Source organism: Muntiacus reevesi, chromosome 1, assembly GCF_963930625.1.
Source record: "Muntiacus reevesi chromosome 1, mMunRee1.1, whole genome shotgun sequence".
Taxonomy (NCBI): Eukaryota; Metazoa; Chordata; class Mammalia; order Artiodactyla; family Cervidae; genus Muntiacus; species Muntiacus reevesi.
Genome location: NC_089249.1, coordinates 194836988 through 194855301, shown reverse-complemented (window position 1 = coordinate 194855301; position 18314 = coordinate 194836988). Strand labels below are relative to the sequence as shown.

Sequence of the window (18314 nt, the reverse complement as noted above, 5' to 3'; positions counted from 1 at the left end):
TTTTTATCAATTATTTTGTAAATGCAAAGTTTTTTAGTAGCTCTAGTAGTATTTTTAAGACGATAGAAATCCTATTTCATCCATTTTTAAGGTGCAAACTCCCTTTTTTTTTTTTTTTTTAATTTGAGCATAGTTGATTTACACTGTTATGTTAGTTTCAGGTGCATAGCAAAGTGAATTAGGTATACATATATCCACTCTTTTCTTTAGATTCTTTTCCTAAACCAGAGTACTGAGTGGAGTTCCCTGTGCTATACTGTATACTGTGCTATACAATAGGTCTTTATTATCTATTTGATATATAGTATGTGTCTTTGTCAACCCCAATTTATCCCTCCCTCCCCAGCACCCCCTGTAAGCATAAGGTTGTTTTCTATATCTGTGACTCTATTTCTGTTTTGTAAGTTTATTTGTACCATTTTTTAAGATTCCACATATAAGTGATATCATATGATATTTGTCTTTCTTTGACATTACTCAGTTTGACAGTCTCTAGGTCCATCCATGTTGCCACTATAAATACTTTTTTTTTTTTTTAAATACGGAATGCTTCACGAATTTGCATGTCATCCTTGCTCAGGGGCCATGCTAATCTTCTCTGTATCGTTCCAATTTTAGTATATGTGCTGCCGAAGCTAGCACTATAAATACTTTTTATTTAAGAGTTGAAATTATTTCCTGGCTGGTTGAGGTTTTTGGGTTGTTTTTTTTTTTTTTTTTTTTTTTTTTGGTACAACCAGAAAATACTAGTATATTGAATGTGGGAGGTTTTTTATTGTGTTTGCTGTCATCTTAATGTTCCATAGATGGGTTAGCTTTTTACTCCTATGATACAAAGCATATTAAATGGCAGTTTTGAGTCAACATGTGTTTAATCTCTTAAACTTTTTTTTTTTTTTTTAGCCATGACACACAGCATGAAGGATCTTAGTTCTCTGACCAAGGATCAAACCCATGCCCCCTGCAAGCCACTGGACTGCCAGGAAAGTCTCATTGAACACTTTAAATTTCTTCTCTCCCCCTGCTGTTTTTGGGTAGAATTGTTTTGCAAAGCAAACCACTCCTTGATCTTGGCTCTCTGGTCACAATTTTGTGCACTCTATAACACCTTGCATCATGGTAGTCCAATTTTCCTAGTAACTTTGCTAATGTGCTGTGAACACATGAAAAACTTCAGTAGGTATTATATGCGGGGAGCGGCTTGAAAGAGCTGACTCTGGGAACTGCCTTGATTGATCATCAAGGGTCTGTTTAAGGACATAGCTCTCTGTCCCGCCACCCCTCTGGAATTTACTATCCAAAGTTAAACAGAACACTAGTAAGCCTTGAATGCACACATGACGCAGATGGATAAGCCTTTCACGACCACCCTTAAGATAAACGGGATGCCTTTCTTATCCCTTGACGTTATCAGAGAGTTCTGGTGATTGTTATCTCAAAGTGATGTTTATGGAAAAATATTTTCTCTTCTTAAGATTCTCTTCTTGGTTTAGTATAAATGTAACCCTGAGAAATAAAGAATCATCGCTGACTGCAGCGATCCTCTCGACCCCATCTGTTCTGTGTCTTTATTTCTTAGCCTAAAGGAACGCGTCGTGTTGCTTGCTGAAATCTTCCGGCTGGTCCCGGCAAGTGGCGCCCAACGTGGGGCTCGACGAAAGTTCCTTGCGGCCGCTGCCCGTTGAAACTATTAAGGTAAGTAAGAGTGTATATACTTGTATACTGAGGGGCAGGAAGGTTTATTGTCGAGAGTATAAACTATGGGGCAAGATCATAGTCGTCAGTTGTTTGTGCATATGTTACAGATAATGTTAAAGCATCGGGGAATGCAGCTTACTAAAACAAAATTGCAGACTTTTCTTAGTTTTGTTGAGGAAGTATGTCCCTGGTTTCCGCAGGAAGGGACTATGAGTTTAGAGATATGGAAAAAGATAGGAAAACAGATTCAAACCTATTATACTCTCCACGGACCTAATAAGGTTCCTGTGGAGACATTTTCATTATGGTCTTTAATAAGAGACTGCCTTGATTTTGAACATGAGGAAGGGAGTAAATTAAAACACATGCTCCCACCCAAAGATCCAATTTATGCTACTCCCAAAGTTTATGCTACTCCTGAAGGAAAAGGACCCACAACCTTTGAATTAGAATCTGCCAAACCTTTGAAAAAAAATCAGGGAACTGTTGCGCTTATTCAGACAAAAAGGTTACCGAAAAAAAAGTGGACTTGGGTATTTTTAGAAGGGACCTCTGATCCTCCTGTAATTCACACAGATCCTATTACTTGAAAGTCTGAGGAGCCTGTGTGGGTTGATCAGTGGCCCCTTTCCAAAGAGAAAATTGACGCTGCCCAACAACTGGTGCAGGAACAGTTGGAATTGGGACATATTGAACAGTCTAATTCACCTTGGAATTCGCCCATTTTTGTTTAAAAAAAGTCTAAAAAATAGAGGCTTTTGCAAGATTTGCGAAAGGTTAATAAAACTATGAAAGTCATGGGAGCATTACAACCTGGCTTACCTTCCCCCATGGCTATTCCGAGAAATGCTCATATAATAATCATAGACCTAAAGGATTGTTTCTATACTATTCCCTTGGCACCTCAAGACTGTCCTCGATTTGCCTTTAGTGTTCCATCTGTTAATTTCTCTCAACAAATGCTCTGCTATCAATGGAAAGTTTTGCCTCAAGGTATGGCTAATAGTCCGACTTTATGTCAAAAATTTGTTGCAGCAGCATTAGAAGAGACTCGAGTAAAATATTCTGTTTACATTTTGCATTACATGGATGATATACTGCTGGCATATTTTGATTAAGAACATCTGTTAGCAGCTTATGCCTTCATGAAACCAACTTTGAAGGCTGCAGGGCTTATAATAGCCAAAGAAAAGGTGCAAACCTTTCCTCCTTATTCCTATCTTGGCTTTCGTTTAGAAAGGGAGACATTTGGAGTTCAGCCCATTGCTTTGCGAAGGGATAATCTGAAAACACTTAATGATTTCCAAAAGTTGCTTGGGGACATTAATTGGATTAGGCCCTATTTACATCTTGCAACATATGAATTAAAGCCTCTTTTTGATATCTTAAAGGGAGATAATAATGCTACCTCCCCACGCAGCCTTACAGAAACTGGAGAGCGAGCTCTTCAGAAAGTGGAAACTGCCTTATCACAGCAGCATTCCAGTTACTGTGATTATGAAAGGCCTTGGGGACTTTATATCCTTGCCTCAGAACATTCACCTACCGGTGTCCTGTTTCAAGATAACCCTCTAAGGTGGATTTACTTGCCAGTTTCTCCTCTACGGGTGTTAAGTCCTTATCATATTCTTGTGGCCAAAGTAATAGCAAAAAGTAGACAGAAATCTGTGACTTATTTGGGAAGAGATCCCCACTTTATCTGTATTCCTTTTTCAACTGAACAGCAACTATGGCTTTCTCGATTTTCTGATGATTGGGCAATTGCGCTTGCACAGTATGCAGGGGAGATTAAACAACATTATCCTGCTAATAAATTGTTACAATTTGCACAGCTGTATCAGTTTATTTTTCCAAAAGTCGTGCAGCAATGCCCTTTGGAAAAGGGGACAACTGTCTTTACTGATGGATCTTCCAATGGCATGGCCAGTTTGGTGGTTAAAAATGAATCTTATTTTTGTCAAACCTCATACTCATCAGCTCAAGAAGTAGAGCTTTTTGCAGTACTCCAGGCTCTACAACGTGTTCCTCAAAGTTTTAATTTATACCCTGACAGTCATTATGTTGTCAGAACTCTCTCAGTCATTGAAACAGTACCCCTCATTGGAGCTGCAAAGCCCTCTATTCAAACCTTGTTTTTGAAAATTCAGAATCTCATTTGAACCCGAACTCATCCTTGCTTTTTTGGGCACATACGCACTAACACTGCCCTTCCTGGGCCTTTAACGGCTGGGAATGTTCTGGTGGATGAAGCCACCTGTATGGTATGTTATTCTTCCTTAACCCCTATCTCTGTGGCACAGGCCTCTCATGCAATACACCATCAAAATAGCAATTCTTTATGGTTACAATTTGGAATTTCTCGGGAAGCCGCTCGTCAAATTGTAAAAGCTTGTCCTACTTGTCCACAATTTTTTGTGCTCCCAACATATGGGGTCAACCCTCGAGGCTTGCTCCCTAATGATCTATGGCAAATGGATGTTGCTCATCCCTGATTTTGGTAAATTAAAATATGTGCACGTTACTGTTGATACCTTTTCTGGTTTCCTCATGGCCACACTTCAACCTGGAGAGGCTAGTAAGCATTGTATTCAGCATTGCTTACGGAGCTTTTCTGCTATGGGCCTACCTAAATGCATCAAAACAGACAATGGCCCTGGATATACTGGTCACAATTTTCAAGCCTTTTGTGCCCAGTTACAAATTGTGCATAAGACTGGTATTTCATATAATCCGCAGGGCCAAGAAATTGTTGAGCGGGCACATCAAACCCTTCAGCACCAATTGAAAAAATTAAAAAGGGGGAGTTTGTATGCTATTACGCCAAACAATCTTCTTAGTCATGCTTTGTTTGTTTTGAATTTAAGCCTTGACCGAGATGGCAAATCAGCAGCTCAACGTTTTTGGCACTATGATAATAAAAAAGCTCGGCCATTGGTCAGGTGGAAAGACCCGCTGGAAGGCAGATGGCATGGGCCAGATCCAGTTCTAATATGGGGGAGAGGTCATGTTTGTGTTTTCCCGCAGAATGCCGGAGCGCCGCGATGGCTCCTGAAAAGGTTGGTACGCACGGCAGAGGCGATCGCTGGTGGAACAAATGAGACAACTTACGATCCAGGAGACAGCCCCGCTACCAACAGCCCAGCAGATACAGGCGCTGTTACAAATGGCGTGTGAGAATTCTCCAAATCTTCCCACCGCTTAGCCTACTAATATATTGATTTCTCTATTACTTCTTTTAAACCAGGTAAGTTCCATGAATGCTAATGTCTTTTGGGCATATGTTCCTGATCCTCCACTATTACAACCAGTTGGGTGGGAAATGAGTTTTGTTCCCGTGTATGTAAATGATGCAATCTTATTAGGAGGCTTCTCTGATAAGCACATCTCTCCTCAAAGTGCTAGTATTTCTTATACTGGATCCTCTTCACAATTACCAATGTGTTTTTTCCGAAATCATAATGTTTCAGGATGTCTTACTGTTACAGATGCAGGATACTTTGCTTATGATGATGACCATGACCGTAGCTGGATAGTGGATATTCCTAGCATTACGAAATCCACAGGATATGCACGACGAGTCAATGGAACTGGACCTAAAGACATTCCATTTTGTGGCCTGGGGGTAAAAGGACGATATATAGCTGTGCCATGGAAACTTTGTAGAGATGAGACTGCTACTGTATATTCTATTACTAATGACACACATTCCCTTTGGGATTGGTCGCCAGACTCCAACAGGAACCCCGAAAAGGAAGGCAGCAGACAACTTGCAGCCAGAATTTGGAATCTTGGCGGTACCATGGTGTACCAGACCGAGATATGGAAGCGGTTGGCCGCTTTCGGAACAGATGGGACCCTTTTGCAGACCAGAGGGAAGACCAAAGGAGTACGATCCTGGAGAGCGCATTGGTGAAATGAGACTTGGAGATATCCTCGGGCCTGTGTACCCTATCCCTTTATGATCCTTGTTGGCTCTGTGACTTTTTCTAAAAATGCTAGTCTATATCATGTTCATTGTTTTAATTGTACCCTGACTAATTGTATAAGAGGTATGAAAAATAATTTGGGGGCTCTGATAGTCAAACAACCGCCCTTCGTCATGATGCCTGTGAACCTCACTAAACCTTGGTACAAGGAGTCAGGGCTTGAGCTGTGGAATAAGATGCATACAGCCCTTGCTAGGCCACGAAGGGGGATAGGATTAATAATTCTAGGAATAGCAACGCTTATAACTTTAATTGCTTCTGCCGTTACTGCTTCTGTATCTTTAGCTCAATCTGTGCATACTGCTAGCATTGTAGACAATTTAGCAAAAAAATACTTCTAAAGCTTTAAGAATTCAAGAAGATATAGATAGAAAGTTGGAGGATAGACTAAACACGCTTTATGATGCAGTAAGATTTTGGGGGGAAGAGGTGCAAAGGTTAAAGCTAAGAACCAAAATTAGATGTCATGCTAACTATCGTTGGATTTGTGTAACTCCAAAAAGTTTATAATAATACTGAGACCCCTTGGAATAAGATAAGATTACATTTTAAATGGTATTTGGTATAATGAAAACATTTCCTTAGATCTAATACAACTTCATCAAGAAATTCTTGATATAGAAAATGCTCCTTGGGCTAGTATAGATTTGGCAAAAAATGCTGAAGAATTTGTTAACAGTTCGTTTTCCAATTTTCCCTCAATAACCTCACTTTGGCATCCTTTTTCGGGGGTCGTGGCTGTGCTCCTAGTGTTTGCGCTTTTTGTGTGCATTGCTCCTTGTATCATAAAAAAATTCATTACAGAGTTGTGGGACATCAAGGCTGTCCTACACAGTAATTACTTACGCCAAAAGAATCAGGCGTGCCATTTTACTAAATAAAAGAGGGGGAGCTGCGGGGAGCAGCTTGAAAGAGCTGACTCTGGGAACTGCCTTGATTGATTATCAAGGGTCTGTTCAAGGACATAGCTCTCTGTCCCGCCACCCCTCTGGAATTTACTATCCAAAGTTAAACAGAACACTAGTAAGCCTTGAATGCACACATGACGCAGATGGATAAGCCTTTCACGACCACCCTTAAGATAAATGGGATGCCTTTCTTATCCCTTGACGTTATCAGAGAGTTCTGGTGACTGTTATCTCAAAGTGATGTTTATGGAAAAATATTTTCTCTTCTTAAGATTCTCTTCTTGGTTTAGTATAAATGTAACCCTGAGAAATAAAGAATCATCGTTGACTGCAGCGATCCTCTCGACCCCATCTGTTCTGTGTCTTTATTTCTTAGCCTAAAAGAACGGGTCGTGTTGCTCGTTGAAATCTTCCAGCTGGTCTCGGCAATTATATATGATACTAAGTTGTGAATTAGTGGGATTTATGATATAACAACATATCCACATTTGACCCAATTATAAGCACTGAAATTGAAGCTGTGATCAAAAATCCAAAAAACAAAAGCCCAGGACCAAATGACTTTACAGGAGAATTCTATCAAACATTTAGAGAAGATCTAATGCCTATCCTTCTAAAACTCCTTCAAAAAATTGCAGTGGAAGGAACATTTCAAACTCATTCTATGAGGCCACCATCACCCTGATACCAAAACCAGACAAAGACAACACAAAAAAGAAAACTGCAGGCCAATATCACTGATGAATATAGATGCAAAAATCCTCAACACAATTTTAGCAAAAAGACTTCAGCAACACATCAAAGAGCTCATATACCATGATCAAGATGGGTTTATGCCAGGGATGCAAGGATTCATCATTATACACAAATGAATCAATGTGATACACCATATTAACAGATTGAAAGATTAAAAACCATATGATTATCTCAATAGATGCAGGAAAAGCTTTTGACAAAATTTAGTACCCATTTATGATTAAAACTCTTCAAAATGGGCATAGAAGGAACCTACCTCAACATAGTAAAGGCCATATATGATAAGCCTACAGCAAACATTATTCTCAATGTGAAAAACTGAAAGCATTCCCCCTAAGATCAGAAACAAGAAACGGGAGCCCGCTTTCACCACTATTATTCAACATAGTTCAGGAAGTCCCAGCTACCGAAGAGAGAAGAAAAAGAAATAAAGAGAACAAAAAGAGAACAAAAAGAGAAGAAAAAGAAATAAAAGGAATCAGATCAGAAAAGAAGACGTAAAGCTCTCAGTTTGCCGATGACATGATACTGTACAAAGAAAACCCTAAAGATAGTATAGAAAATTACTAGAGCTAATCAGTGAATTTAACAAAGTTGCAGGATACAAAATCAATACAAAGAAATCACTTGCATTTCTATATACTAACAATGAAAAATCAGAAAGAGAAATTAAGGAATCAATCCCATTCACCACTGCAACAAAAAGAATTAAATATCCAGGAATAAACTTGCCTAAGGAAATGAAAGAACTGTATACAGAAAATTATAAGACACTAATGAAAGAAATCAAAGATGACATAAACAGATGGAGAGATATTCCATGTTCCTGGGTAGCAAGAATTAATATTGTGAAAATGACTATACTACCAAACACAATCTACAGATTCAATGCAATCCCTATCAAACTACCGATGACAATTTTCACAGAACTAGAACAAAAAATTTCACAATTCATATGGAAACACAAAAGACCCCGAATAACCAAAGCAGTCTTGAGAAAGAAGAATGGAGCTGGAGGAATCAACCTTCCTGACTTCAGGTTATACTACAAAGCTACAGTCATCAAGACAATATGGTACTGGCACAGAAACAGAAATATAGACCAATGGAACAAGATAGAAAGCCAGAAATAAACCCATACACCTATGGGTAACTTATTTTTGACAAAGTAGGCAAGAATATACAATGGGGCAAAGACAACGTCTTCAATAAATGGTGCTGGGAAAACTGGACAGCCACATATAAAAGAATGAAACTAGAACACTTTATAACGCCACACACAAAGATAAACTCAAAATGGATTAAAGACCTCAATGTAAAACCAGAAACTATAAAACTCGTAGAAGAAATCATAAGCAGAACACTCGATGACATAAATCAAAGCAAGATCCTCTATGACCCACCTCCTAGAGTAATGGAAATAAAAACAAAACTAACAAGTGGGACCTGATTAAACTTAAAAGCTTTTGCACAGCAAAGGAAACTATAAGCAAGGTGAAGAGACAACCCTCAGAATGGGAGAAAATACCTGACAAGGTATTAATTTCCAAAATATACAAGCAGCTCATACAACTCAAGGCCAAAAAAACAAACAACCCAGTCAAAGAGTGGGAAAAAGACCTAAACAGACATTTCTCTAAAGAAGACTTACAGATGGCTAACAAACACATTAAAAGATGCTCAGCGTTGTTCATTATTAGAGAAATGCAAATCAAAACCACAATGAGATATCACCTCACAGTGGTCAGAATGACCATCATCAAAAAGTCTACAAACAATAAATGATGGAGAGGGTGTGGAGAAAAGGGAATGCTCTTGCACTGTTGGTGGGAATGTAAATTGATACAGCCACTATGGAAGACGGTATGGAGATTCCTTAAAAAACTAGGAATAAAACCACCATATGACCCAGCAGTCCCGCTCCTAGGCATATACCCTGAGGAAACCAAAACTGAAAAAGACACATGTATCCCATTGTTCATTACAGCACTATTTACAATAGCTAGAACATGGAAGCAACCTAGATGTCCATCAACAGATGAATAGATAAAGAAGTGTGGTACATACACACAATGGATTATTACTCAGCCATAAAAAGGAACACATTTGAGTCAGTTCTGATGAGGTGGATGAACCTAGAACCTATTATACAGAGTGAAGTGAGTCAGAAAGAGAAAGATAAATATCATATTTTAATACACATATACAGAATCTAGAAAAATGGTACTGAAGAATTTATTTACAGGGAGGCAATGGAGAAACAGACATAGAGAATAGACTTATGGACATGGGGAGAGGGGAGGAGAGGGTGAGATGTATGGAAAGAGTAACATGGAAACATATTACCATATGTAAAATAGAGAGTCAACGGGAATTTGCTGTATGGCTCAGGGTCTCTGTATAAACCTAGAGGGGTGAGATGGAGAGGGAGATGGGAGGAAGGTTCAAAAGGGAGGGGATACATGTATACCTATGGCTGATTCATGTTGAGGTTTGACAGAAAAGAGCAAAATTCTGTAAAGCAATTTTCCTTCAATAAAACAATAAACTTAAAAAAACTATGTTTTTTGAGTGTGATAGCTTTTTGTTTGTTTACTGCACTGGGTCTTCAGTGCTGTGCCCAGGCTTTCTTTAGTCGCGGTGAGCAGGGGCTACTCTTTAGTTGCAGTTTGTTGCGGAACATAGACTCTAGGCAGGCAGACTCAGTAGTTGAGGTTTGTGTACTCTAGAGGGTGGGCTCAGGAGTGGGGTGCAGGTTTAGTTGCTCCACAGCATGTGGGATCTTCCCAGACCAGGGGTCAAACCCATGACCTCTGCATAGCAGGTGGATTCTTAATGACTGGGCAACCAGGGAGGTCTCTACTGGTGTGCTGTTCATGCTAATAATCTGGTGGGGCAGTCAGAACGGGGTTTTCCATGGCTTCAAGCACCAGGCTAAAGGGCTTGGACCTGCTTAACAGAGCACTAGTAAGCAGGGGCAAACCAGAGAATCTTAGCAGACCTGGATGGACAACTAGGAACTGAAGGCTGGGACAGGTTATATAGTTAAAGCTATGGTTTTTCCAGTAGTCATGTATGGATGTAAGAGTTGGACCATAAAGAAGGTTGAGTACCGAAGAACTGATGCCTTCAAAATGTAGTGCTAGAAGACTCTTGATTGTCCCATGGACTGCAAGGAGATCAGATCAGTCAATCCTAAAGAAAATCAACCCCGAATATTCACTGGAAGGACTGAAGCTGAAGCTTCAATGCTTTGGGCCACCTAATTCAAAGAACTGACTCACTGGAAAAGACCCTGATGTTGGGAAAGATTGAAGGCAGGAGAAGGGGACGACAGAGGATGAGATGGTTGGATGACATCACTGACTCAATGGAAATGAGTTCGAGCAAACTCTGGGAGATGGTGAAGGACAGGGAAGCCTGGTGGGCTACAGTCCATGGGGTCGCAAAGAGTCGGCCACGACTGAGCAACTCAACGACAACAGACACTGCCCAAAGACCCGTCCTCTGAGAATCTGGTTTGCAAGTTTCTGAGACGCCAGCTGCTCATCAGACTATCCTGCAAACATCTTAATCCCCGCGTAGCTCACTCATCCCTCCCTGGGGAGTTACTCGGGGGCAGACCTTGACTGACTCCATCGCAGGACCCCTCCGCGCCTCACACAAGGGGGTCCTTTGCGCACCCAAAAGGGAACGCGGTCTGCAAGACGTTGCTGAAGTTCAGGCTGTGGCCACGCGGGGGCAGTAGTGTCCAGGTCAAAAGTCTGAGAAAGGCGCCCGGCGTTCTGGCGGCTGCAGGGGATCACGCGAGCTTCGGAGGTCAAGACTTCAGGCTTTTTAAAAATAGGTTTGGGGGAAACCACCACGATTCGGTTTTTCCCCACCTGCCATACCCACCAAGTAGCTGTGTCTCGCAGCCCAGCAGCTGGTGGAAGTTACGCAAAACCTATTAGATTAGTTTCACCTCTGCTCCGAATTCTCCTTGGCGCCCACCTCACTGGGGGAATCTCTCTTCCCTGCAGCCCCCAAGCCCCACCACACCCCATCTTCGTTTCCTCCCACTTTTCCCCTTGCTTCATCTGCTCCAGCCACACTGGCTTTTGGGTTCCTCAAATCAAACTCATAACAGTGTTTGATTTGGGACAGCTTTGATGCCACAAAGATGGGTTTTTATCTTTGTGGTCACTTTGTGTAAACATATAATTTAAAGCATACCTTTAGAAACAAGCATTTCCCTTAAGTGTTCGGTTCCAAGGATAGCTATGGTGTTACTTATACACCTGTCAAAGCGGACTATCATTTTCAAAGAGGTCAGTGAGTGCATCATTGAGTCCATTCAGAAATGTAGTGAATTGAAATCTCTTAAATATTGTAGATAACGTTTATACAACGTAGTATATATTGATACTTTCATCTTAAATGCCTCCACCAAGCAAATGCATCTGAAATCCTTAGCAGCTGTTAAAAATCTAAAAATTAAACATATACAGGGGTGTAAAATGTTCTTTTAAACATTCCGATAATTCTTCTAAATTCAGTCAGATTATCATATCACTTTTTTAAATGTTTATTTATTGTTGGCTGTGCTGGGTCTTCGATGCTGCACGGGATTTTCTCTAGTTGCCTCAGGCAGGCTACTCTCTACTTGCTGTGTGCTGGCTTCTCACTGCGGTGGCTTCTCTTGTTTCAGAGCACGGGCTCTAGGGCATGAGGACTTCAGTTGCTGCAGCATATGTGCTCAGTAGTTGCGGCTCCCAGACTCTAGAGCAGAGGCTCAATAGTTCTGTGGCGCACGGGCTTCGTTGCTCCGTGGCACGTGGGATCTGCCTGGATCAGGGATCCAACTTGTGTCTCCTGCAGGTGGACTCTTCACTGAGCCAGCAGGAAAGCCCTCATACCACTCTTGTTATCACAATGCTCCTCTCCCTCTAATCATCCACAGGTGCATAGAGCCCCCACCTGCTGATGTGCTGTGTGGTGGATCCGGATTGGACTTCCTTGGTGGCTCATATGGTAAAGAATCTGCCTGTAATGCCGGAGACCTGGGTTCAAAACCTGGATTGGGAAAATCAGCTGGAGAAGGACATAGCAACCCACTCCAGTATTCTTGCCCTAGAGAATTCCATGGACAGAAGAGCCCGGCAGGCAGTCCATGGAGTCCCAAAGATTTAGCTCAAAACCTCCCTTTCCTTGGGCTTCCTTGGTGGCTCATTAAAGACCCCTCCCACAATACAGGAGACCCGGGTTCCATCCCTGGGTAGGGAAGATTCCCTGTAGAAGGGAATGGCAAACCACTTCAATATTCTTGCCTGGAGAATTCCATGGACAGGGGTGAGCTACAGCCCATGGGACCTCAAAGAATCTGAAGGGACTTGGCATCCACACAGTGCCTTTCCTTCCATCTGCCTTCCACACCAGGGTAATTCAATGTTTAGACTCCTCTGTTGGCCATATTTGAAATTTTCCTGCAATATACTTACCTCTTTATTTCTTTTTCCACCAACTGTAATTGCTTTCGCTGTTCCAACTGGGTCATATCATAAGTGTTTTTCAAGGCACTTCTTACATGCCAGGCACTCCATAGTATCTCTATACAGATTCACCCGTTCAATACCCGCAACAACCACAGTCAAATCTCAGACAGGTACCCTTACTCTCCCCATTTTGAAGATGAGAAACTGGGGCCCAGAAAGGTTAAGACACTCTCCAGGTCACAGAGCTTTGCAAGCAGCAGAACTTGAGCTGCTTCCATTTACTTTTATTTTTTGTTTTGAATCTCACGGGAGATGAGTAAGTTATTTCCCCCAGGGTTGTAGCTGAGGTTTATCAGAACTCACCCAGTGTACACTTAAGACTTGTACAAATCATTGTATGCAAATTTCACATCAAAGAGAAGAACTGTAAGCCAATATCGAGCTTGAGTTAATGGTATAAACACTGAAACCATGGCAGGGAAGTGTGCAGAAGTTTGCAACATATTAAAACAGGTAAAAAGTAAGATGGATGAGTGAGTGGATGGTGAGATAGATATTAAAGTGTGCTAAGTAGCTTCAGTCATGTCTGACTCTTTGTGATCCCATGGACTATAGCCCACCAGGCTCCTCTGTCCATGGAATTTCCCAGGCAAGAATACTAGAGTGGGTCATCATTTCCTTCTCCATGGGGGTCTTCCTGACCCAGGGATCAAACCCATGTCTCTTACATCTCCTGCATTGGCAGCCAGGTTCTTTACTGCCAGTGCCACCTGGGAAGCTTCCAAATATTAAAGCAAATATATTCAAATGTTAATTGCAGTCTCTAGGAGGAGGTGTGTGGGTGTTTGTTGGACAATTCTTTCAACTTTGCTCTGTGTTTGAAATATTTCAGAATACGATGCTGGGACCTCTGCCCTGTGTTCCCCACAGGAAAACCTGTCTTCTCCCACCCAGACAAGCAAAAAGACACTCACACTCAATGTATCCACACAAGGGTTTGTCCAGTTCCCCCAGAATGGTTCCTCCCTATAAGTTTCTTCCTTGGCACTGAGTTCCCAAAAGTTAGGGGTTGTCAGAGATTCTCCCATCTCACCACTGGGATCCAAGATCTCCCGTAGGGTGGCCAACTGTACTTCCTGGTTTACCCAAGACTGAGGGAGTTCCTGGGATGTAGGACTTCCTATGTTAAATCAGAAAAGCCTCAGGCTAATGGGTACGCGTTGGTCCCCCAACCTCTCATTGCTGCCTCTTAAACATGTCAGGTTTATACAAATTGTCACTGCCCCGTGTGCTTAGTCGCGTCAGTTGTATCCGACTTTGCAACGCTATGGACTAGACCCCGCCAGGCTCCTCCGTCCATGGGATTCTCCAGGCAAGAACACTGGAGTGGGTTGCCATGCCCTCCACCAGGGGATTTTCCTGACCCAGGGATCGAACCCGGATCTCATGTCTCCTGCTTTGGCAAGCGGGTTCTTTATTGCTAGGGCCACCTGGAAGCCGCTGCTGTAGTCAAAAATACACATAATAGTGATGATGATAACAAACAGTGGCAGCTAGCTTATAGCAAGAGCTGGCTATGTACAAGTTCCTCTTCTGCATGTTCCATGTGGCAGGATTTGCGATGCACACAACACTCAAGTGTTGAACATCGCCTGTGTTAAAGACAAAAAAGTCAGCCACAGAGAGGTAAAGCCCCCAGCCCACCATCACACTGCTAACCAACAACAGGGCAGCTGGAATCTGAACTCAGGCAGGCGGCTCAACCACCTTCAAACAGCTGTCCTGGAGAGCTGACTCGAACATACCAGCTGCCTGAGGTTGGAGGTGAGGGTCCCCCCACTGTAGACTCACCCTCCATCAACAATTGTCTGTGTTTTCATCAGAATGGTTATTTAGGTAAATGCTGTTTTCCAGATGACAAAAGCTTTATTAGCTTATCATTTTTTTAAAGATGAATTCAATAAAGAAATTAATAAGGTAGAAATGAATAATTCCCCAAGGCACCCATCTCCAGAAGATTCCTCTCTTAAACTGGTTCCTGTGGGCACTAGAATTATTTCTTTTTGGTGAGCAGCAAACAAGCTCTTGTAGTTTTCTATCAAGATACAGTGTGACAGAGACTTCCCTGGTGGTCCAGTGGCTAAGAGTCCACACTCCCAATACAGGGGGCCTGGGTTCGATCCCTGGGCAGAGAACTAGATACAACATGCTGCAACTAAGATCTGGCATAGTGAAATAAATAAACAAGTATATATATATATACACACACATATATATATATATATACATATACAGGTGATATTCCCAAGTCAGGGATCGAACACAGCTTTTTTGCACTACAGGCAGACTCTTTACCCACTGAGCCACCAGGGAAGCCCTTATAAAAGGTATAGTATGATAAATAATAGATAGGTAGATAGATAGATGGGCTTCCCTGGTGGTTCACTGGAGAAGAATCTGCATACCATGCAGGAGACATCTCTGGTCTGGGAAGATCCCCAGGAGAAGGAAATGGCAACCCAATTCAGTATTCCTGTCTGAGAATCCCACGGACAGAGGAACCTGGCAGGCTACAGTCCATGGGATCACAAAAGAGTCAAATGCAACTGAGTGACTGAGCATGCGCGCATTCACAGATAAAACTCTTAAATAGATAAATGAAGTGAAGTCGTTCAGTCGTGTCCGACTCTTCATGACCCCATGGACTGTAGCCCACCAGGCTCCTCTGTCCATGGGATTCTCCAGGCAAGAATACTGGAGTGGGTTGCCATTTCCTTCTCCAGGGGATCTTCCCGACCCAGGGATCGAACCCAGGTCTCCCATATTGCGGGCAGACGCTTTAATCTCTGAGCCACCACGGAAGCCCAAATAAATAGATAGCAGTAGATAGCAGTAGTTAAATGGGTACAGATAGATATAAACAGATACAGAGAAACAGATGATACAGATCTGTCTGTGACTTGCTTTTTCCCAGATTGATCTTATAAAAACACAGCTTGGACCCTATCCTCCAAACCTATCACCTTCTAAATCAAGTCCACCCTCCATGACTCCAGGCCCTTGTCCCTGTGATCCTTTTAGCTCCTGATCCCCACCTCCTGAAACCTCCCACCTCAGGCTCTCCTCACCATACACACCAGTCTGGTGCACACCTCCCTTCACTGACTCGTGCTTGGCAAAAGTAATGTTAACCCCATTCTCCCTTCTCCCCCATCAAGTGAAGATTTCTTGTCCACCCAGATCTGCTTTCGAGGGAATTCCTGGCCTGGGGATAGGGTATACTTGACAGACTAGAGACTTGGGAGTAGGTAATGGGGTTGTGTGTTGAGTCCAGATGTCCAGGAGGCTTGAGGAAGTGGTATGGCATTGAAGTCAGGTACTCAAGGACAAGAAGGTGAGCAGAGAGTGGGCCAGAGGAAGCCACAGCAAGTGCAAAGGCCTTGAAGTAGGAATTTGTTGCTGCTATTTGGTCACTAAGTCATGTCTGACTCTTTGCAACCCCACTGACTGCAGCACGCCAGGCTTCCCTGGCCTTCACTATCTCCCAGAATTTACTCAGATTCATGTCCGTTGAGTTGGTGACGCCATCCAACCATCTCATCCTCTGTCATCCCCTTCTCCTCCTGCCCTCCATCTTCCCCATCATCATGGTCTTTCCAGTGAGTCAGCTCTTCACATCAGGTGGCCAAAGGATTGGAGTTTCAAGTTCAGCATCAGTCCTTCCAATGAATATTCAGGGCTGATTTCCCTTAGGATTGACTGGTTTGATCCAGGACTCTGGATCAAATCCACAGGACTGTCAAGAGTCTTCTCCAATACACTGCCTTTAGTGTGACTTGTGCCCTGTGGCCCAGACAGGAAGGAGATGCAGACAGTGATGTATTTCCAAGAGTCCTGCATTATGAAAAACAGCAACAGCATTTGGGAATTCCCTGGTGGTCTAGTTGGTTAAGACTCCATGTGCTTCCATCGCTGGGAGTGCGAGTTTGATCCTTGGTCGGGGAACTAAGATCCCACATGCCGTGCACCTTGGCCAAAAAAAATGTTTAGATGAAGCAAGCTGTAATTTGTGATGTGCTGTGCTGTGTCGCTCAGTCATGTCCGGCTCTTTGCCACCCCATGAACTGTAGCCCACCAGGTTCCTCTGTCCATGGAGATTCTCCAGGCAAGAATCCTGGAGGGGGTTGCCATGCCTTCCTCCAGGGGATCTTCCCAATCCAGGGGTCAAACCCAAGTCTTCTGCATTGCAGGGAGATTCTTTACCATCTGAGCCACCAGGGAAGCCCTGGTGGTTAGTGGGGTGGTTAGTGGTAGGTGAAACCAGGAAGGTTCGGGCAGGCTGCACATTCAGACTGGAGGTAAAAACATGTTGTGCAAAGGTGTCCCCTTCTTCCACCTTTCCACTGGTAATTCCTGAGGAGTTGCCATGTGGGCCCCAGATTCTAGATGCCAGAGAAACAGCAGCAAACACAACTGGCCGAGACAGTTCTTATCATCTCAGACCTCATTCGTCTGGGCAGACAGACTGAAAACAAGATAAGCAGAGTGCGGTTCAACAGGCAGTGATAAAGGCTGTGGATAAAACTACAGCAGGATAAGAGGGATTCAGGATGGGGGTGGGAGGGGTGCTTTTTAGATGAGTTAAAAGAACTTCAATATAGTAGGGAGGCAGCCACAGGGGCAGTTGGGGAAGGAAGGATCTTCTACGAAAATGTAACAGCAAGTGCCAAGGCCCTGAGGTCAGAGTGAGGGCTCCTGTTCCAGGAAGGGAGAGTGAGAGAGCCAGAAGAGTGATCGGAGCTGCGGCAGAGCAGGCAGGGGAGGGCAGGGAGGAACTCAGCCATGGGGTTGACGTTGCTGTTGGGAAGCAAGGCGGGAGTGGATGGGGAAGGAGGCTCAGGGCCAAACCCTGATCCAACTCCACAGACAATCAGAACCAGAACTGGGTTCCCTGGAGTGAACAGAGAGGAGTTTGCTCAGAACCCCAGAGGTGACCTGGAAGACCTAACTGAGGAGTCGCAAGGTTCATTACACACTCCACAAGAAGCCTGATTCATTTTCATGTGCATGTGCTTCTGTACTTTTTTTATTTAAAAGGTACAGAAAAATGTTTAGGTGCATGTTAACTTTTAAGAAATAAATATTATTTCAAAACCTTTTAAAAAAGCAAAAAAAAAAAAAAACCTAAAAGATACAGAAAATGTTAACATTTGACAAGGTCAAAAAATGGTATCAATAGGACTTCCCTGGTGGTCCAGGGAAGGGCTCTGAGCTTCCACTGCAGGGGGCACAGGTTTGATCCCTGGTCCAGGAACTAAGATCCCCACATGTCACACAGCGAAGCCCCTCAAAAAAATGCTATCAGTGGCATCCCATTCTTCAGAAGAAAAAAATGTAGGCAGAGAAAAATTAATTTAAAAAAATTTACTGAATAGTGACTCTCTAGACAGACGGGTGTAATCGTTTCCCTTGTGCTTTTCAGGATTTTCCGA

The 18314-nt window shown here is 42.8% G+C and overlaps 1 non-coding gene across 1 annotated transcript; it reads right to left on the bottom strand.

Moving 5' to 3' along the window:
* Nucleotides 1–535: 535 nt before the first annotated feature.
* On the bottom strand, nucleotides 536–642 carry LOC136156689 (U6 spliceosomal RNA). Its single transcript, XR_010661177.1, has one exon. It is a non-coding gene; the product is annotated as a U6 spliceosomal RNA (small nuclear RNA).
* Between the last annotated feature and the right edge of the window lie 17672 nt (nucleotides 643–18314).